Genomic DNA, 22,486 nt, shown 5'->3' on the forward strand with positions numbered 1-22,486 from the left:
GAGAGTACTATGGAAACGTTTTTTAAGAAAATTGGAACGTTTCATTTTTCTTTTTGAAACGCATCCCGTTTCCCTTTAAGGACAACAGGCTTCATTTTAAAAAAAATGAAATTATAGCTTTATTTAAAAGCAAATACAGACATGATGGTCTGCTGTCCCCAGCAGGCCACCATCCCTTTGTTTTAGTGATTCTCAATGGTTCGCAAATTGAAACCTACCTCGTGAATATTAATGAGGTAAGTCAATTGTGACCTCATTTGGTAGCGCTAAATGTGTCAAGGAAACATGGGTACATAGGGGTTTCCGATTTCCTAAGAGCGAATCACACAAAAAATCCCTATTAGGAACTTGCAAAATAAAACCTACGTACACACGGCTCCTAGTCTGGAAACCCACAATTTCCAGGAATAATAAATAGCTTGCCTCAATCAATTATTGAAAAAATCAGCAAAGTGCTGTCTATTCATCAGTTGGCAGTGATCATTTCAACAAGAGCCTCATTACAGACACTCCCAATTCTATAATAATCTTGGCATAACACATTTTTCATAGAAAAACACTAACATTTCAGATACAACTATAGATGGCAGGAGTAGGCACAGCATATGAATCTATACCAGATATAATCAGTTTATTGTAACCCAGCTAGACCCAGAGGATACAAAAATATAGTTTTCACAGTCTTTCTCTTACAGATTAATATTGCTTGAAGCATCGTGTATAAATATTATAGAGCTTGATTTCGATTTTGGCAGATGCAATACCTGGTCACAAATCTGGAGAATGCTCCATCCACCCCAATAAAAGTGCAGTATAACCAATGGCACAGACAGGATATCTGTCATGTGGTGAAAGAGTGCCAGGTCCATACTGTCTTACCATGTAAATCCTATAATACATTTGGGCTTGCATCTTGGCTCCAGCACTGTTAGTATCTTTTGATAACAGCCGTGCATTTCTTATATCTAGCTAGGAGCTCCTTTACTGTGTATGATTTCTGTGTTATATAGCCCTATACCACATTCTAGAGTGAGCTGTGGCTACTCCTGTGAGCTAAATTATAGAATCATGATTTCAGAGGAAGTACTTTATGGGCTAACTTGAGTGCAGGAGGTTCAAATTGGTAAACTACAGTACTCAGGCCAAAATAACTGGCTACTTTTGCAATCAGGCCAGCATTTTACTGACATGACAATGGACGTCATTTAGGGGTCGCAGTTGCGACTCCTAGCTTGCTGCTTGCTACCCCTCAGACTGAATTTGAGATCCCTGGCCTCAAAGAGGCAAAATCAGTGCCAAGTAAACAGGGGTGTCTCGCTTTATCAAAGTCAGGCTCTAACCTAATTTTCTGCTCATTGTTATTACATTATTAGTTTATTATTCACTATTAGTGTAATAAAGAGTGGAGTAGCAAGATCTGAACCTTCACTGGCATCTTAGATGAGAACAATAAAATGGTGTTCATGTATGTTGTGTGCGTGCATGTGGGTGAGAGTGAGTTTTGGTGAGAGCATATATGTTTAGCATATATGTGTGAGCATATATGTTTGTATAAGGGATTGTGGATGTTTGTGTCAAAATGAGTGAGTAAGTATAAGTGAGCAAGAGTGAGTGAGAGAGTGTGAATGAGTGATTCAGGGTGAGAGTGAGTGCACGAGAAAAGGTGAAAATGAATGATTGTGAATAAATGAATGTAAGTGAGGATGTGTTGTTGTGCCTGCAAATCCTGCTTCTTAGTTTATAGAAGCACCCGTGACAAAATGTTGGCACTGGAATACTGGAGGCAATACTTGCATATGGGATATCCTCGGTAAAATTCTACTGCTGGCACTCTGTAGGTATATTTTGGCATGGAGCACCAATGAAAAAATGCCAGCGCTGGTCTCCTGGAGGAAATTCATGGCATAGTTGGCACCTGTGGAAGATTGCTTGTGATTGCACATTGGAGGAAATTCATGGCATATGAGAAGACAGCTGTGGCATGATCATGGGGCACTCCGTGACAAAATGTGGTACAAGACTTATTAGACACAACTTTTGACATAAGGGACCTCCAGAGTACAAGAGAAGTAGCATTAGGAACATTCTGGCACTGGCATATTGTATGTAATGTTTGGGGAAAAGGAGCCAACATGGCAAAATGCTGGTTTTAGCAATGAAGGTAATTCTTGTAATAAGGGACAACCATAGGACATTTTAAATATATAATTGGGTGAACTTATGGGGGCTGACAGATTTCAGTAGCTTGGCACACCATGAAAGGACTTGAATATTTAGTTAGTGTTTTTTAGAGCCTATTGATTTTTAGGAATATACGTGAAAAATGTGCAATAAAATGCACTAGTAAAGCTAATTTGTTTCAAAAATAAATTTCTCAGGGAAGAAAAATCCCCACCCTTTGTTCTCCCTTAGAAGGATATATATTATTAATTATCAGTCAGTCAATAGGCTTTATTTCGATAAAAACATATCTTAAAAAGCCTCACATAACACAGATAAAAATACATACACATAATTTAAAAAAGATACACAGCAACAATAAATTAATTAAGAAGGTCCAACATAGTGGCCAATATTAAACAGTTTCATACAGCCTTATGATTCCAACTACTTTAAGTAATTTCATTAAATCTTTTAAGCCTAATCAGCCATGTCCAGCTTAAAAACGTAGCCATACCACACACGAACAAGGGCCGGGTATCAGACTTCAAGATACGCATAGCGACTATTTGGTGTCTGGTCCCCAGTTCCTTGCACAAAGGTTTTAACCACCTCTCTCGCGGAAATTTGTAGGCAGGGCATTCAAAGAGAAGATGGGCAACAGACTCAACCCTAAATACAAAGAATGGGCAAAAAGGTGAGGTTTGGGCCGGAATATTCCAACGGGAGGTTAGTTCACCTACCGGAAGCATGCCTATTCTGAATTTAAAATACAGGGCCCTATCTCTAGATTTTGAGATTAGGTCAAGATATGGTTCACGGGAGGGCATGTCCTTAATCATAAGGAACTCACTGGTTGTTCTACAGTGTTTGGGGTCAGAACTACTCCTCTCGTCCACCCAGTTCCAGTAAATCTTCTTGAGGACAGACTTAGGGGGGGCTTATACTAGATAGCCAAGCCTCCCTAAGCCCCAACTCCCCAAGCAGGGATTTGACATCCCTGAGCCACCTGATTTTTGACCACCCGGGCAACGACAATACCTCTTTTAGGCCTTCCGCATAGCTGGCGAGTTCTGGCACCCTCCACAAGTGGGCCCAAAGTAATAGGGGGCGCAGCATTGCCTGATCTTTAATAGGGCGGCATCTCATATCTAAGAGCAGGGGAAGCGTTGGAGTACTCTGGGGGAGGGCCATTAGATCCTTCAGGAATTTATTTTCTGAACAGGATAGCAGGTCAATATTATGGGTTCCCCAGAGCTCAGCCCCATAAAGTGCTGCACTGACACCTCTCGCCTTGTAGATGTCTAGCACAGGGGCAATGGGCTTAAGGGAGGACATCCGCTGTTTTTTAAGTAAGGCCCCCACCACCCTTTTGTGACCTAGAAGTATCTTATTGAGGTGGGAGTTCCACCGCATAGAGTCTGATAGGCGAATGCCTAGGTAGTCAAATTCCTTAACCCTTTCCAGGGGAACCATGTTTAGCATGGGAGCCCGCCCAAGCTTTTTGGGTGGGTTCAGTACCAAATACTTTGTCTTTTCAGTGTTGATCATTAAACCCCTACTAACACAAAATGATTGGAAACTATCCAGAAGTCTCTGTAGGCCCATGGGGGATTTTGAGATTAGGAGGGTGTCATCGGCAAACAGGAGGGTTGGTATTCTCCTGCCCGCCAGGGATGGTGAATCAGATGGAATCTCCAGAAGATGCTCCACCACTCCGTTCACATACAATGAGAACAGAGTGGGGGCAAGAACAGAACCCTGGCGGACTCCCCTGTTCACGGAGATTCTGGCAGTCTTCTGGCCATGCCTGCCCCATCTCTCCTGTGGAAAGTTTCCAGAATGGAGATTCACCAATAGGGACACTAAATAGGGCGGCATCCCTAAAAAGGACAGAACCTTCCACAATTGATCCCGGGGCACCAAATCGAAAGCAGTCTTTAAGTCAATAAAGGCAAGATAAAACTGCCTTTCCCAAGTACAACTACCTTCCAATAAAGGAGCAGCAGTCTGAAAGACTGCTCAATAGTTCCTGTACCAGACCTGAACCCTGCTTGGTAATCAGAGAGGATTTTGTGATCATCAACCCACTGTAGTATCCTACCCAGAACCACCTTGCCTGAGACCTTCTGAGTGGAGTCTATCAAGCTTATAGGGCGATAGTTAGCTGGATCGTCCCAACTCCCCCTTTTAAAAACGGGCACAACCTCAGCTCCCATCCATGATTCAGGGATTGCCGCCCCTAAAAGAGTAGCGTTAAGCAGGGACGAGATGAGCCTCCCCCACTCTTCCAGGTTTAGGCGGAGCAAGTCCCCTGGGATCCCATCAGGGCATGCTGCTTTATTTGGGACTAGGGACGTAATCACACTCACCACTTCTTTAGCAGTGAAAGCGAGGTCGTCACTTAACCCAGATGGGACCAAATAAGAGAAATTTGTCTGCCCCTCCTTTAAATCTGAGTTACCAGTATAGAGGAGAAAAAAATGATTACACCACACCTCCTCAGTGATGTTGCATGTTATTAGGGTGTCAAGTGGCCTATTCTTAGCTCTTACTATATCCTAAAAACCCTTGGGATCCCGCCCTGCGCTGGCCTCCTTCAGTTTACAACAGAACTGATCCTCCCAATCATTCTTGGCTTCATTGACAGCCTGCTTGTAATCCTTCCTAGCAACCCGGATCAATCCCGGTCTCTTAAGTTTAACTGCTTCCACCAGTGCTCTTTTCATTTGCCTGCATTTCGTGGAGTACCAGCCCGGGGTGCCCTCATGTCTACGGCCGCCACTAGTTGGGGGACCCCGACTATGGGTTAAGAATAATTCTCCCAGGGCTTTGGTGATATTACAAAACAGCTGTGATACCTCCGGGGGATGCATGGTGGCGGGCGCCAGCCGAGTTACAGCGTTTTCCAGGAGCACCCCTATAAGTTCAATCTTCCCCTTGTCCTGGGTGACCTTGCGCCGTTTCAGACGCCTCCCACAGTTAGAAGGGCATACTTCCCCAGTTGTACGCTGCACAGGTGGTACCTGTAGGCTTTTTGATAGTGACCATAAAGGGGACAGAGACAAAGATAGAGGGTTATGATCACTGTCCGTAGTGGGTAACACTTCAATATCTCGCATGTAGGCCCAGAGCTTGAAGTCTAAGAGAATGTAGTCAATTCTTGACGAGTGGTCAACCCTATTAAACGTGTGTGCACCTGAGGGGTCCGAAAGTGATCTACCATTAACCGCTCTTAGACCAAAGTGCATAGAGATCGAATTTAGCTGGATTGCCCGTTGGGACCATCTCTTTATAGGTGCTATTTCTAGGGAAGGAATACCCCTCCTGGCATCCTCATCTGAAGTGCCAAAAATGTCGTCAGCCGCCAGGGGCTCAAATGTGCAGTTGAGGTCACCAGCGACCATAACATACATGTCCGGGGAACACTGGCTGAGTTCGTCTTCAAGCTCATGTAAAGTTGGGGTGCCTGTCAAACTGAAATGCATGCAAGGGGCAAAACCTGCGTACATAAAGAAGAGTTTGGGTGAGACTACACATAAACCACAGTTCCACAGTATAGCATAAAAAGGACACTTTATCAGAACAGATTTGCAGTTTTAGCTCAAGAACATACAAAACATTAAGTAACCCCTAGCTTCACTTATACAATACCATGCCTAAAACCTCTCCCCTTGCATATGCCTCCGTAAAGTGAGAAAAGCACCAAAAAGCCAGATATAACCCAAAATGTCCTTTCTCCAGCTTGCATTTCCCAGCCATTCCATTGCTCACTAATCTCTCATTCACAAACCACAAACATCTTAAAACCAACCCCACTTTTGCCTGCTCAAAAACCTCAATCTTCTGATCTGTACACTCACCTATGCCTCAACCCCACCGCCTCTGCCCGAACAGTGGATACACCTGCAGCTGACTTACACGCCACCCAAACTACTGCCAAGCAGAAAAACCCACCCCAAAACGACACTGCAAAGCAGCAACCAACCTCACCAAAATATCCCTCAATTCCAAAATGTAATTAGTTTTGCCAAAAAGTGACAAATGAACCCTATCGGTCTGGCACAAATATTCCCCTTGCTAATATTTTGATGTGACAACACCTAGATACGTTAGGTCATGCAGAAAACTATCATTGTCATATTTAGTTTTCTCCTTGCCTTGTCCACTGCAGCATGCTTGCTCACACCTCTCCAAATTTGTCTTGGTACAAGCGTGGTCCATATAATACAGGTTCCGGACCATTGCTTCTTCAGGTGCAACAAATCCTCCTTCATCTGTTTCAACAATTTGAGGCCTGACAGCTGAACTAAATCGTTCTCTCCTAAGTGAAGCACCAACAAGTCTGTGCATTGTCTGCCTACAAAAAGCTCCACAAGGAATTGTAATGTGCCCCATCTCATGCCACTTGTACTTCACAGTATCACCTCATTGTCTAAAGCTAGGTAGTCAAAAAGAACAGCTATACAGGCAGGTCTCTGCATACTCATCACACCAGGGAATGTCTATCTATCCAAGTGACCATTTATTCACCAATGGGCCCTGAACACAACTTACAACAAATCACATAACAACAACCCATCATAAGGAACATATTAACCCAAACGTTTGTTAATTTGCCTAATATACTTGTTGCAGCATCGCAAGTTCCATCTTCCAATTCTTTTGATATCCTCCAAAGGCAAACCCAACCAAGTCGCTTTCATGGCTAGCCCAATCCTGAATAAATGTGTACTATTTCTCTTTGCCCTAACACCCACAAATTATATGCCATTATATGCCAACGCCGTAGAACCATTGGCCTGAAAAAAACGTATCCATGGCCATTCTAAAATAGTTACTACCACACTGCTCAGCAATAGTCATCTTCCTCTACCTTTCTAGTCTGTGTTGGATCGCCACTACTACATTTTCACACTGTAATGTTCCACCACCACCACCTCTTAACTGCACATAAACAGCTGTTTGAACTGAGTAACTGGCACACAAGAAGCCACCTAGAACATTGTAGGAAAGTTGAATCTGCTTTCAAGATCACCCCCACTGTTTGCAGGTGTCATTATGTTTTACTGACTAATCTGACTGGGATCCTGGTAATCAGGACCCCAGTCTCTGTGCTTCTTCCCTAAATTGGACATGGTAAGTACTTAGGTACACTCTAGACCGGCTACTGGTGTACCCTGTTAAGTCCCTAGTATATGGTACTAAGGTACCCAGGGCATAGGTACACCAGGGGTCTCCCATGGGCTAAAGCATGTATTAAGCCGCCAATGAGAGACCACTCAAATTGTGACTACAGGCCTGCCATTGCAGCCTGTGTAAGCTGGCGCTAGCACCACTTAAGACAGATATAAGTTTCCTTTTATCTGAGTTCACTGTACTTAAAACCTATAAGTCACCCCTAATGCAGGCCTTTCAATCCTGAAGGCAGGGTGCGCTGTTCTAAGTGTGGGGGTGCCCCTGCATCAGCAGGACACCCCTACAACCTTCAAAATGCCATTCTCCCTGCAGTGGCATAAAACTGTTTGAGGGTGCCCCCCTGCAAAGCACATGGAGGCCCCCCCAGCGGCCCGGCGTACCACCTACCACTTTGCCCCAAAACCAAAACATCTAATATATTTTGATCTAAAACCTCCAACATTTAATGAAATGCCTCCATATTGTCGTGCTCATAGGTCTAAGGAGAAAGTGGGAAACCCTCTTAACACCTTGGCTGCTAAAGAGATTATCCTGCTGTGCTGGGCCCCTATGTAAATGGGTGTGGCCGTGACGCAACCATTCCGTCATCAGCACAGCCCAACCGTGACTGATGACGGAATGGTTCCGTCACAAGCATCGAAGGGGTTAACATATAAGCTACGCCATTTGTAACAATACTGTCTAAAGCAGAATATTTAACTGACGCAGCAATCAGAACAATGTCAAGGAGCGATCTATTGTCTCAGGAACTTCCTATGGCTGAAGAACAATGAACAACTATGAAGGGTCTGAATTAGAATTTACATTAATGGACAATAACTTGAAACTTTGAAAGACAAACCCAAACCTGCAGTTCCATAAAAACTCGACTGACAATATACATGAGAAGTACACAAGATATAACTCAGTATCCTGTGAAATTCAAGAGAAACAGACTGGTGAATTATCTAAATGCCAAACACTAGCGATTGTCAAAGGTTATGCATGATAACATGAAGTGAGGAAGCAATTTCAATTTCTACCATCATGTCTTTATTAGTGAGCATTACAAAACACGCAGGAAAATGAGGCGGAGGATGAAAACTGTTTGGATGCTTCAGTATATTGATGCAGATGTTTGTCTGAATTTATCATTTCTGTAGTGTAAACAATGCTCAATACAAGATTGAAGGCACACGTATTACAGACAAGTGCAAGCAACACCATTAATAATACTGCATGTAGAATAAAAACAAACCATATCAGCAAGTACCTAATGACAGAATCTTCACAAACTGTAGTTGGTAAAGCAAAACAAATGTGCAAATACTTCCAAGTGCATAATAAAGCAATCAGCAGTCCAGCAATATACAAAAATCAATTTCTTAAATCAAGGTAAAAATACTTTCAAAGTGCACGATAAAAAAAAGTCCAGCAGTATGCAAAAATGAAGCCAGATTAGTCAAACAATTCCCCATTTGGTGTGTGCATAAGGCACATATATTTCAAAGCAACTGGTAAACAATAACAACTACAGCACCATACAATAATCAAACCAGTTTAGGCTAATAATTACCTTGTGAAGGCTCAAGTATTTCAAAGTGACTGGCAAAACAGTAACAAGTACAGCAGGCAGCAGCATACAACAATTATACCATTTTAGTCAACCAATGCCCTTTTGGTTTGAGCACAAAGGTGCTAATATTTCAAAGTGTCTGGCAAAATAATAACAAGATCAGCAAGCAGCAGCATACTTTAATCAAACATAGTTAGTCAAAATAATTACCCTTTTGTTTGTGCATGAAGGCATAAATATTTCAAAGGCACTGGTAAAGCAATAACAATTTAGCAGCATAAACATCAAACACGTCCAGTCAAACACTGCCCCTTTTATTTGTGCATAAAGGTGCTGGAGCCCACTTTGACCCTGCCTTAAAACGTCTCTGGATGGCATCTGCCTTTAATGGTTGCAACAATCTCCCATCCAGTAATGCAGCTTAAGAGGCAGCAATTGTGACCTGGGGAAAGCAAACGAGGCCCTGGCAAGAGGTGATCCCAAGGATATGGCTCAACAAACATGATACATGGCAGAGCACTTAGAATTAGACCTGGGCCCTGGCATGGAACAGGAGCTAAGAATTTACTGTGCGTGTAAGGAAGTGTGAGGGAAGATAACAACCCATCACAAAATGGTGGGCATGTAAATGGAAGTTACAGGGTGGCCAGGCAAAGGGGCACCAAAACCCACAAACCTAAATAATTTGAAAAGATGTCCTGCAGCCCCTCACTTTGGTTCGCAACTTGGAAAAGCAAATACATGTATATTTTAGTAAGAAGCATCCAAATCTGCTCAAGCGGCACATGATTTCAAACAAATAGAAGCTATTTGTAAGCTTGCTTTTAAAATATGTGCATACGTTTTTTCCAATATTCACCAATACCATATAACAGCTTTCCGTCTGAGAAAGTTTATATTGAATTGTTTTAGGATGTTCAGAGTAAAGTTGGACATGATAGCGTGGTTAGCTGTTAAAGGGAAAAGTAAGAATCCGACCACCTTCCTTTCTCTTTTGCCGATGAATGCAATAGAATTTTAGAAGGGACTAAAGCAAACTATATTAAGGGGTTGGTTATGCAGAGTGATGGACACATTCTTTTTTCCACAGAGAGGTTATTGTGAATATGAATCCCCGATCTTCAAAAATGTAGATGAATATTGCACTGTCTGTGAATAATTAAAATCAATACTGGGAGGAGTAAGAGACTTATGTCCCCTCACTTTATACACACTGTTGTCTACAAAAAATATAAATTTTTGAGCAACTGGTTATTTTTAACATGGTTGACAATGCTGTATTAGCATAGCAGTATGCTTAAAAATATCGGGCAGATTTACAATTTTATTTGTGATGTTATCTTTAACATCAAGAATGAGCTGGTGACAAATGTTGGAAATTATGAGGTAGAGGCACAATGGGATTTGCTGGAGGCATTGTGGGTAAAGTGCATTGGAGGAGCACAGAGTAATGCGCTTCAGTGAAGCGCTGGTTGCATTGCCTGAAGGGAACACTGTGTGATGTGTCTTACTGGATTGACTGGGTGTTGGGAAAGTGGTGTGCAGTTTGGGACTGTGCATCAGAAGGGCACTGTGTGTTGTACAGACAAGGTGTATGCACATGGCTGCGTGTATGACAGAGCAGGTGATGTGCCGGTGGGGGGGGGGGGGGGGGCAAAAGCTGATGTTCAGTAGCAGTTGTTGGTTAAAGTGTAACTTCAAAGAGGCCTGAAGATGTACTGGGTCAAGCATGAACAACTCATCCATTCCATTCTTTCTTTCCATTCTGGGATTTAGAGTACTATTCAATTATAAATGAGAGAATGCAAGTACTACAATACAAAGAAAAATATATATTAGAGCTGGATAATCTACTGACACGACAACCTATACTTTGGAAGATAAAAAATGACAGTCTTGCTTTCTAATGCATTTCAGTGATTTGTTTTTAGGGTCAGAAATCTAATCATGGCAGAAGATCGTATTTATTATGGTGTGTTTTATACACGCACAGATATACACATGAAACATTCATGGGGCACACATTTAAAGAATCACAATTCACATACAAGAATGATAACACACCTGCATATGCGCAAAGTGCCCTATGTTTTCAACGACATCTTTAGACAGTCCTGTTTTTTTGTACTTGTGCAACAAACAGGAGTAGAAACCCACCAACCTGGTTGGGATTGGGGTAATAAGCTATATAAAGGAAACAATATCCCAACTGGTATAATTGAATGACAAATAATAAGGATATGAAAACATTATCCAAAAGGGCACAAGGAGACTCTATTTACTCATGATATGTGCTAAAAGCATCAATTTTAATCAACATATAAATAGTAGGGCAAAGAAATGATTCACAATTAATAACAGCACTGCAATTGTAAATACTCAAAATTTTGTGCCACAGTGGGGGCGTGGGAAGACTCAGGGGCTGCCGTTGAGATGAGAGTACAGGCTTTCATCTCTGGGCACTGTGACATTTTCCTCCTAAATTTCCTGTCATAATTGATCCAGCCTTTGCCTCCCCACTTCAACGCCTCATTGTGAATAGTCCTGGAGTACTGGACCAAGCCAGGGCCCTGCTCAGGGAATTTCTCCATAGTGACTGACGCTAGAATGGAGAAAGCTTCTAACCAATTAGCAATGTTCTTTTCGGGCCATGGCTGGTACTTAACCTTTTTGTCGTCTTCCTCGCCCCTATTTTTCTGGCATCCATACCTTCCTGTCCCAACTTAAGAAGCGTGAAAATATCTAGGAACTCCCTTTTCCAGATCCCTTCATTTGCGGCTTGTGGCACTTGCCAAGCCAAGGAGCAACGTCCAGAAAGTAGCGGGCGGTGGAGATAGCAGGAACTGAGGATGGCAGGGAAATGGGCAACGGTCTAGCAGCAGACGGGACCCCTGCGATACTGCTAGTGCTAGTCATAGCCAAAGGCAAGCTGGAAACCAGGGAAGCGACCGGGGTAGGGGCAAACGGGGGAAGCACAGCGTTCTGCACCCCCTGCCCCTTCAAAATTGGAGTGGTCACACCCTGCTTAGCTCCGCCTTGACTGTTAGTCTGACCAGAGGACCACACAATGGAGGCTGCCATAGCAGGACTCACGTTATCAACAATACTTCCCCCCATTTGAGATGGGCCTGCAACAGGAGACCCGTCTTGAAAACGTCCCATAAAATTGTTCAAAGTGTCCATCAATTTAGCCAGGTCGTCCCTGGTTACAATGTTACCTTAGGCACCCTGGCTGTCCTCTGTGAGGACCTGAGCAGGTGGTTGGACAATAGACACCTGCGAAGGGACCTCGCGAGGGGTCGATACAGTTTTGCTTCGTGGTGTCGGTTCCTGCGGGAAATCCCTAACAGTTGGCTTTCAGATCCGCTTGGGCCTGGAAGGGGCGGCATCGGCTCTGTTCTGCGGATCAGGACTTGGCGATTCGCCCGTGTATCCTGAATCCTCTGGTTGAGGGGCATGCAGCAAGCTCTGCGCCCACGCAAGGCCTTTAAGCTTTGCCAATTTATTTATTTATTTATTTATTTATTAAGACGCTTATAAAGCGCGCGGCTACCTCCGACGGGGGTGTCCCGGCGCTAAGTTTACAGGTTTATCACAAGAGAGGGTTGCCTGGTTCAGATCCATCCAAAAAAGACAGAGGGCTACAGAGAAGCTTTTTATCAACGTTTGGTAAACAGCAAGGTTTTTAGTTTGCGTCGGAAGACTTGCTCAGATTCAATGAACCTAAGGTCCAGATGAAGGCTGTTCCAGAGCTTGGCTGCTATAACGGTGAAAGTTCTGCCACCACTACGGGCAAGTCTAAATCTGGGGGCATTCAGTAAACGAAGGCTGTTTGATCTCAAATGCCTTACTGAAGAAGATATCTTGAGTCTTTTGCTCAGATAGGCCGGACCAGTTCCATGAATTGCCCGGAAGGCAAGGATCAGGATTTTGAAATCAATACGTTGGGCTATAGGAAGCCAGTGTAGCTCATCCCGATATCCTCTGACCGAGTTGCGGGCGGGGATGTTACCAATAAGCCTTGCTGCCGCGTGCCGCGTTCTGAACGATTTGTAGTCGGTCTATAAGATAGAGGGGGGCACCGGCATATAAGCTATTGGCGTAATCAAGATGTGCCATGATAAGTGCCTGGACAATCGTTTTGCCGGAGGACTGGGGGAGATAAGGAAAGATCTTCCTGATCATGCGCAGCTTATTAAAACAGGCCGCTGGAACTTTATTGACCTGGGCTTTACAAGACAAAGTGTTGTCGAATAGAAAGCCCAGATTGCGGGCAGACTGCACTGGTGTGGGCGTGGGGGTTCAGGACGGTAGGCCACCATAAGTTAGCAGGGGGAGTAGACTTCTGGCTAAAAAAGAGAACCTCAGTCTTGTCCGTATTTAGAGCCAGATGATTAGCAGCCATCCATGTGCAGATATTGCCAAGGCAGTTTCTGAAGTTGGAGAAGAGGGAGTCAGAATGGTCTCTGAATGAAAAAACAAGCTGAGTATCATCAGCATATGAGACCACCCTGACCCCCCAAGACTCAACTACCCTGGCAAGCGGGGCCAAGTATGCGTTAAATAATAGAGGGCTCAAGGCGGAGCCTTGAGGCACTCCGCACATGAGGGGTTTGTCCTCTGATTCAAATGGGTACATCAGTACCCTTTGGGACCGTCCGGACAAAAAGGATTTAATCCAAGCCAGGACTGTACCACCAATCCCCAATTGTTGTAAACGGGCTGTAAGTATGTCATGTGATACAGTGTCGAATGCAGCGGACAGGTCGAGGAGGACCAACATGGCCTCCTCGCCCCTGTCCACTGATTCCCTAATAGTCTCAGATACCTCCAGCAGCGCAGTCTCGGTGCTGTAGCCGGTTCTAAAACCGGATTGAGTATCGTGCAGCAACTGATTTGTTTCTAAATATTGAGCCAATTGTTTCTGAACCACATTCTCCAACACTTTGGCAGGTTTAGGCAGAAGCGAAATCGGACCGTAGTTGCTGAATTGTGAAGGGTCAGCACCAGGTTTCTTCAGGATGGGAAGCAGCCTAGCATGTTTCCAGACCGCAGGAAATTGACCACGAGCCAGGGAGGAATTCCAGATGGAAAGGAGAGGGTTGATTAAAACAGGGGCAAGATTGCCCATTACTTTGGCAGGGACTGGGTCTAATGGCGAGCCAGACTTGACTTTATGTAAAAGCAGCAACGCTGATTCAGGGGTTAATTCACTGAAGGAATTAAAAAAGCAATGTAAGGGATGTGAAACAGCTGACTGGGGGCTAAGTGAGGTGGAATCAAAGGAGGAAGAGAGTTTGATGATTTTTTCCTGAAAAAAATCAGAGAGACCGTTGCAAAGGACTTGGGTGGGAACACATTGAGTTTTCAAAGCAGGGGGATTCACAAAATCCTTCACAATGGTGAAGAGGGTTTTGGAGGAGTTCTGCGCCTGTTGGATGAGTTTTGAGAAATGGGCTCTCATCGAGGAGCGTTTGAGTTTTTGGAACTTGTTTAGGGCATTTTTGTAGGCCAGTTTGGCAGTGGGGTCATAGGCCTGGCGCCATTTGCGTTCCAACTGTTTGCACCTGCTCTTTTCCTCACGTAGTGTAGGGGAGAACCAGGGGGCGGAGGGACGAGATCTGGAGGAGGCCAGAGGAGCTAGAGGGGCAATGTTATCCAGAGCAGAAATAAGGGCAGAGTTATATCTAACTGTTTCCTTATCAAGATCTTCCGACTGCTTAAATTGGTACTGAAAACAGGAATCAATGGACTCACAGGTGACTTTGGACCATTTACGACCACTAACTCTGTTAAGAGAAGAAGGAGGGGGAGAGGAAAGACAGGTAATAACAAAGGGAAGAAGAAAATAGTCTGACCAGGTGAGGGGGAGGGGGGGGGAGGGAAGAGATACCAGGATGATTTGTGAAAATAAGATCAAGTGTGTGGCCTGCTTTATGAGTAGGGCCTTTTACTAATTGGGACAAAGTGAGTCCTTGTAGGGTTTCCAGGAATGAAGAAGCTTGTGCACAGGAAGGATTATCAATATGAAGATTGAAGTCTCCCAGCACTGTAAAGTGGGAGTGTTTAAGTGAAAAGTCCGCGATTGAGTGCATCAAGGCATTGAGAGATGAGGAGGTGACCGAGGGGGGATTGTAAACCAGGATACCAGCAAAGATAATACTTGCGGAGTCCATGATTGGAAAGTACATGGCTTCAATAAGGCCAAGATTGGGAATTTTCGTAATATTCAATTTTAGGTGGGATTTCGCGATTACAGCGAGGCCCCCTCCTAGTTTGGAATTATCTCGATTAATGCCTAGTAGTTGGTAGCCAGGGGGAATGGCCAGGTTTATGTCTGGATTGGTTGAGTCTTTCAGCCAAGTTTCTGTCAGAAATAATAGGTCCCAGTTGTAAGTGTCTAGCGACAGCCAGATATCAGAGGCGTGCGCGGGTAACGATCTACAGTTTATTAAGGCTGCTTTTAAGGTGGTTGGGGGCTGGCGAATCGTGGCCTTCATAGACTGAAGAATCGGTTTGAGAGAAACGGGAATAGAGATTTTGCAACGTGAGCAAGAATAGGTGGAGGTTTCCAGGCTTTGGGGATTACAACAGGTGGCAGGGCTGCAGGCGCCTTGGCGTAGGTGAAAAAGTTGGTCAGCGGACCAGGAGATATTAGGGGAGCGAGATGCAGGGGGTCTGGCGCTGGGCGCGGGTCCGGCGCGGACGGGTGCAGACGGGCTTGCCTTCGGCGCGCCATCGGCACGCCCGCTGCGCCCGCCCGCTGCGCGGGCGGGATGACCCCTTGCTTTTATCCATATCCTTCTGAGAGTGGGAGGAGGGTGGGAGGCGTCCAGGAGCTGGAGCGCTACCCTGCCTCCCCCCAAGATGGCGGTTCCGCGTTCTCCCGGCCGGCGAGAGCGCTGTGCTCGGCTGTGCCGGGGGAGAGAGAGCAAGGACCCCTGTGACGAAGTAATCTCGTCAGAACAAGCAGAGAGGTCTATGGCTGAATTAAAAGTGCATCAGGTTAAAATATTTACAATTATTAAAATAGTCTCAATCGTAAATACTTCTGTTAGCCAGGTAATAATCCCCGTGCATACATAAATTCTGTCTCACACTCACGCTGATTTGCTTTCAGTACAAAGGTCAAGAGAGAAGGAGATGCCCCCGGCTTCCGCCTCAGGGGTGAGAACAGGTAATCTGCTAGGAGATGAGTGAGCAATCCTTAAGTAGCGAGGGAGGGCGGGAGGCGTCCAGGAGCTGGAGCGCTACCCTGCCTCCCACCAAGATGGCGGTTCCGCGTTCTCCCGGCCGGCGAGAGCGCTGTGCTCGGCTGCGCCGGGGGAGAGAGAGCAAGGACCCCTGTGACGAAGTAATCTCGTCAGAACAAGCAGAGAGGTCTGTGGCTGAATTAAAAGTGCATCAGGTTAAAATATTTACAATTATTAAAATAGTCTCAATCGTAAATACGTCTGTTAGCCAGGTAATAATCCCCGTGCATACATAAATTCTGTCTCACACTCACGCTGATTTGCTTTCAGTACAAAGGTCAAGAGAGAAGGAGATGCCCCCGGCATCCGCCTCAGGGGTGAGAACAGGAAATCTGCTAGGAGATGAGTGAGCAATCCTTAAGTAGCAAGGGAGGGCGGGAGGCGTCCAGGAGCTGGAGCGCTACCCTGCCTCCCCCCAAGATGGCGGTTCCGCGTTCTCCCGGCCGGCGAGAGCGCTGTGCTCGGCTGCGCCGGTGGAGAGAGAGCAAGGACCCCTGTGACGAAGTAATCTCGTCAGAGCAAGCAGAGAGGTCTATGGCTGAATTAAAAGTGCATCAGGTTAAAATATTTACAATTATTAAAATAGTCTCAATCGTAAATACGTCTGTTAGCCAGGTAATAATCCCCGTGCATACATAAATTCTGTCTCACACTCACGCTGATTTGCTTTCAGTACAAAGGTCAAGAGAGAAGGAGATGCCCCCGGCTTCCGCCTCAGGGGTGAGAACAGGTAATCTGCTAGGAGATGAGTGAGCAATCCTTAAGTAGCGAGGGAGGGTGGGAGGCGTCCAGGAGCTGGAGCGCTACCCTGCCTCCCCCCAAGATGGCGGTTCCGCGTTCTCCCGGCCGGCGAGAGCGCTGTGCTCGGCTGCGCCGGGGGAGAGAGAGCAAGGACCCCTGTGATGAAGTAATCTCGTCAGAACAAGCAGAGAGGTCTATGGCTGAATTAAAAGTGCATCAGGTTAAAATATTTACAATTATTAAAATAGTCTCAATCGTAAATACGTCTGTTAGCCAGGTAATAATCCCCGTGCATACATAAATTCTGTCTCACACTCACGCTGATTTGCTTTCAGTACAAAGGTCAAGAGAGAAGGAGATGCCCCCGGCTTTCGCCTCAGGGGTGAGAACAGGTAATCTGCTAGGAGATGAGTGAGCAATCCTTAAGTAGCGAGGGAGGGCGGGAGGCGTCCAGGAGCTGGAGCGCTACCCTGCCTCCCCCCAAGATGGCGGTTCCGCATTCTCCCGGCCGGCGAGAGCGCTGTGCTCGGCTGCGCCGGGGGAGAGAGAGCAAGGACCCCTGTGACGAAGTAATCTCGTCAGAACAAGCAGAGTGGTCTATGGCTGAATTAAAAGTGCATCAGGTTAAAATATTTACAATACAATTCCAAAAAGTCTGCCCGCTGAGCGTCTTGGGAGGTACCCGGCAAGGAGTCCTCCACTTGCGTAGTCTCCGGAAAGAGGGGGGGTGAACTTTGGCTGTCCATTCTCACTGCCGCTCGCCCTCACGGGATCTGGGGATAAAAAGTAGGATCAGCCACAAGAAAATAACGACAGTAGAGTTCTGTCCGACCAGCGCTACCAGGGTGATCAAGTCCCAGACCCCTCAATACTTACATAACCACTGTTACTGAAAGGGCCTGAACGAAGAGTGCGCTCGATGCGGTAGAGACTCTGCGATCGAGGATGAAAGTGGGCTAGGAGGGAAAGAAAAACGTTAGTTGGATCCCTTGGACGTGACGCTCCTCCCGACATACACCCTGCCGGCTCTATCGTCCCTGTAGCGTGGCAAACACCCCCCCTTTTAGTCTCCATCCATACAGGATCCCAGCCAACTACCTGCTTCTGTTATCGTCAACTCTTTGCTGAAAGGACAAAGCTGTTCCCCGACTCTGCTGGTCCGTTGCACCGACTGTTTTGCTTTGTCTCCTGTAATATAAAACACAATTGTCATAACGTTCTTTGCATCCTTTCCGCTGCTTCGTTTTTCTGCTTTGTTCCTCGTCCTTTGTTTTGGCGGCGTCGATCACCGGCCCAGCTTCCCTCCGGGTAGTCTATACATTATTGTACACGAGGAACTCCATTCCTGTAAGTAGATACATGTTAGTCCCGCATAACCAATGTTAATTTCTTTTCTGCATGTGAACCTTATCCCCCTAAAATCTGGAGCCAAACTTCAAATAGGAACCCTATCCCTCATTGACACAGATACCGCCTCAAGGATAGCCTGCGGGCGAGCGCGCCAGACCCCACCGATCCGATGAGCATCAGTGAAGTGACGCGCCTTCGGCTGAGGAGCTGACGATTTGCAGGGCTGCCATGCTTGCCATCTTGTGGCACTAAGGGATCCGCCCTCTTATGAGGGTCCCCTGCAGTGAGGAGTCGGTCGGCCCGCAAAGACATTGCCAAAAGGGGCAGTCTCTACCCCCTGACTACGTGGGGATAAAATAAGTCCCGGGCGTTTTAGACTGAAGCCCTGATTCACAGGGGCTTCATGTCAGTCAGGGAGTGGAGAGGCTCGTCACCCCACCTTTTCCCAAGTCGTCACAGGAGGTGGTCCCACCCCTTGATGATTTGGGAAAGACTGGGGTAAAGGCTGAAAGCAGGCAGGAAGTAGAGAAATCGAATCTGCGCAGTTTGTCATCAGAAATTTTGAAGATGCACTGCCAGGCTCTAGTTATCTGCTTCCTGCGCTGCTGTTAACAGCAGGACCATGTGGACACCATTGTTTGAGTTCCACTGGTGTCTGTAATATTTCACTGGACCTGCACTGGCAACGAGTAGCTGAGAAGCAATGACAGTCCTGTGTGAGTGCGCTATGGCACCAAGCTACTCGGTAAGTGAAAAAAAGCTTAACAAGTATCCAGGCAATGGCAAGGTGAATTGGATGTAATTCTGTTAAGCAAGTAAAATACTTCAAAAGTCACAGGGACTTAAGTCCCTACTGAGGGAGATAATTTCTTGCTACACTACACCAAATGTTTGTTTTAAATGAAAAAAAATGGCCTGCGAGTGCTCATCTGCCTGCTGGCCTCTTAGTATAAGACAAGACAGTGGAGGGGGGTGGGGCAGGCTGGCAGAGGGGAAGTCCTCATGTAGATAGCACGGGCCGTAAAACCACTCACATGTGCCTGTCTGCATACCCGGCCACAGCATCTCCGAGTAAATGATTGTGAACAGTTCTGGTAATGAAGAAAGTGCAATCTTGACAAAAGGCAGCAACATATTTCAACTACATGCATAAAGGCCTTTTCCGATATGAGACAATCTGAGAACTCACCCTCCCACTGACTGCATAGCCTGCTCCCGCCCTCGGAAGCTCTGTGACCGTCCTGGCGCTCTCAGTAGCGGTCGCTCCCCACGCTCCCAGCTCTCGTTTGGTATCGTTGGGCTGCGCTCTTTGCTCAAATCTGCTGTTTACAAATCTGCTGGCTGCTGTCTGTCATAGCGCTGTAGTGCGATTAGCATTGTTGAATATTAGAAATATTTTTAGCGCTTTAGCTGATTTAAGCACTGTGTTTTCATTTGCGCTGTCCCAGTTGTAGCGCTATTTGTGTTGCTTTGTCTGGATATTGCATTGCTTGCTTTGTGCATCGATAATTGTAGCGCTTTCATCACACATTGTCTCAGTTCTTTCATTTGTCTTTGTGCCCCAGCCTGTCTCTAGTTTCTCTTTTGCTGCCATTTTTGTTGTTGTTGTGCCTCGGAGCCCATCCTCTACACCCCGCCCCCGCCTCCCAGCTGAGCCTCCCTCGCCCCTCCCCTCCACTATCCGCATATGACAGATGCATTTGCACGCAGCGTTCACGCGCAGCGGTCGCGCCCCAGGTGCGCCGAAGGTGCCCCAAAGGTAAGCCCGTCTACGCCCGTCCGCGCCTGGACTGCGCCCAGCGCCCAGCGCCAGACCCCCTGGCCCTCGCAAACCCCACTCCACCCGCATAACGTACGACTCTGCTACCCTCTCTGCCCTTAACCCCGGACACACTCAACACTGCTGCAAAGCTGCCCCAGGACACACCGATGGACCCTTCACCTGCCACTCCTGCAAGTTTGCCTGCACCAAGACCTACACCAAATCCACTAATTCCAAAAACAGTTCCGACTCTAACCACCTGAAGTGCATCCTGCCGAACACCCGCTCGGTCCACAGACACGTCACTGAACTTTGGGACCTACTCGACACGGCATCTCCGGACGTCGCCTTCCTTACAGAAACCTGAATGAATACCTCATCAGCACCCGACATCGCCATAGCCATCCCGGACGCTTACAAGATCATCCGAAAAGACCGCACCAACCAAACAGGAGGAGGCATCGCCATCGTCCATAAGAACACCATCCGAAATCACGACCAGCTCCGACGATAGCCTCGCTACCGCCGAACACCTCCACTTCCAGATCCACACCGACCCCAGGACCACACTTAGAGGCACCCTCATCTATAGACCACCAGGAACCCGCACACAATTCAACGAAGACATCACTGACTTCATCAGCCCACATGCCCTCAACTCCGAGAACTACATCCTACTGGGAGACCTCAACTTCCACCTGGAAAAGAAAAACGACAGCAACACCACCACCCTTCTAGACAACCTGGCCAATCTCAGACTCAAACAACTTGTTGACACCCCCACCCACCTTGCCGGACACACGCTGGACCCCATCTTCACCTCCAACAAGCACATCTCCTTCGACCACACCACAGCTCTCCATTGGACGGACCACAGCTGCGTTCACTTCAACTACAAAAAGACCTTGACCCACAACAACCCACAACCTGTTCCTCGAAGAAACTGGAACAAAATCACCGCCGAACAACTCTTCACATCGCTTAATCAAAACCCTCCTGCCATATCTTAGGATCCAAACCAAGCTGCCTCCAAACTCACACAAAGGATCACCCACAGCGCTGACGAACTAGCACCCTTGAAAAACCACCAGATCAAACTAGGTAGCAAAAAGGCCCCCTGGTTCAACAATGACCTTAAGAAATCCAAGAAGTTATGTCGTACTCTCGAGAAAACCTGGAGAAAAAACCCAACCACTAACAACCTGACCACCTTCAAGGCCGCCACCCGCAAACACCACAAATTGATCCGATCCACCAAGAAATCAGCATTCAAGGACCGACTCGACAACAATGCTCACAACAGCAAGGAACTATTCAACATCGTCAAAGAATTCACCAACCCCACCGCCGGCACGAACGACATCACTCCCTCCCAAGACCTCTGCGACTCCTTATCCTCTTTCTTCCACAACAAAATCGCCGACATACATAATAGCTTTGAAAACCAATCCGAAGAACAGTTCTCCCCACCCACCCCCGAACCAAAACAGAACTCTCACAACCTTTGCGCCTGGAACCCAATCACTACTGAAGACACCATCCGCCTGATGAACTCCATCCACTCAGGATCGCCAACCGACCCATGTCCCCACTACATTTTCAACAAAGCAGACTCCATCATCGCACCCCATCTCCGCGATGTCATCAACTGCTCCTTCAACTCCGCTACCTTCCCAGAAAGCTGGAAACACGCCGAACTCAGCGCCCTCCTGAAGAAACCCACAGCAGACCCCTCTGAACTTAACAACTACCGCCCCATCTCACTCCTCCCATTCCCTGCCAAAGTCATTGAGAAAGCCGTCAACAGTCAGCTCGCCGCCTTCCTTGAATCCAACAATTCCCTCGACACCTCACAGTCCGGCTTCCGTGCCAAACACAGCACCGAAACCGCCCTCATCGTAGCTACAGACGACATCCGAACTCTACTGGGCAACGGAGAAACAGTTGCCCTCATCCTACTTGACCTCTCCGCAGCCTTCGACACAGTCTGTCATAGCACCCTCATACAACGCCTCAGAAACGTCGGAATACATGGATTAGCATTGGACTGGATCATCTCGTTCCTCGCCGGGAGAACCCAGAGAGTCCGCCTCCCCCCATTCAAATCAGAGGCCACCGAAGTCATCTGTGGAGTACCACAAGCATCATCACTCAGTCCCACCCTCTTCAACGTTTACATGAGTCCCCTCGCATCCATTGCGCGACAACACAACCTCAACATCATCTCCTACGCAGACGACACCCAGCTGATCCTCTCCCTCACCAAAGACCCTAACACCGCCAAAACCAACCTACACGAAGGAATGAAAGAAGTAGCCGAATGGATGAAGAACAGCCGCTTAAAACTAAACTCGGACAAAACGGAAGTTCTCATCTTAGGATCATCCCCCTCTGCCTGGGACGACTCATGGTGGCCACCGGCCCTGGGTACAGCACCCATACCTACAGACCACACACGTAACCTGG

The sequence above is a fragment of the Lissotriton vulgaris genome, chromosome 11, assembly GCF_964263255.1.
Source record: "Lissotriton vulgaris chromosome 11, aLisVul1.2, whole genome shotgun sequence".
NCBI classification, from domain to species: domain Eukaryota; kingdom Metazoa; phylum Chordata; class Amphibia; order Caudata; family Salamandridae; genus Lissotriton; species Lissotriton vulgaris.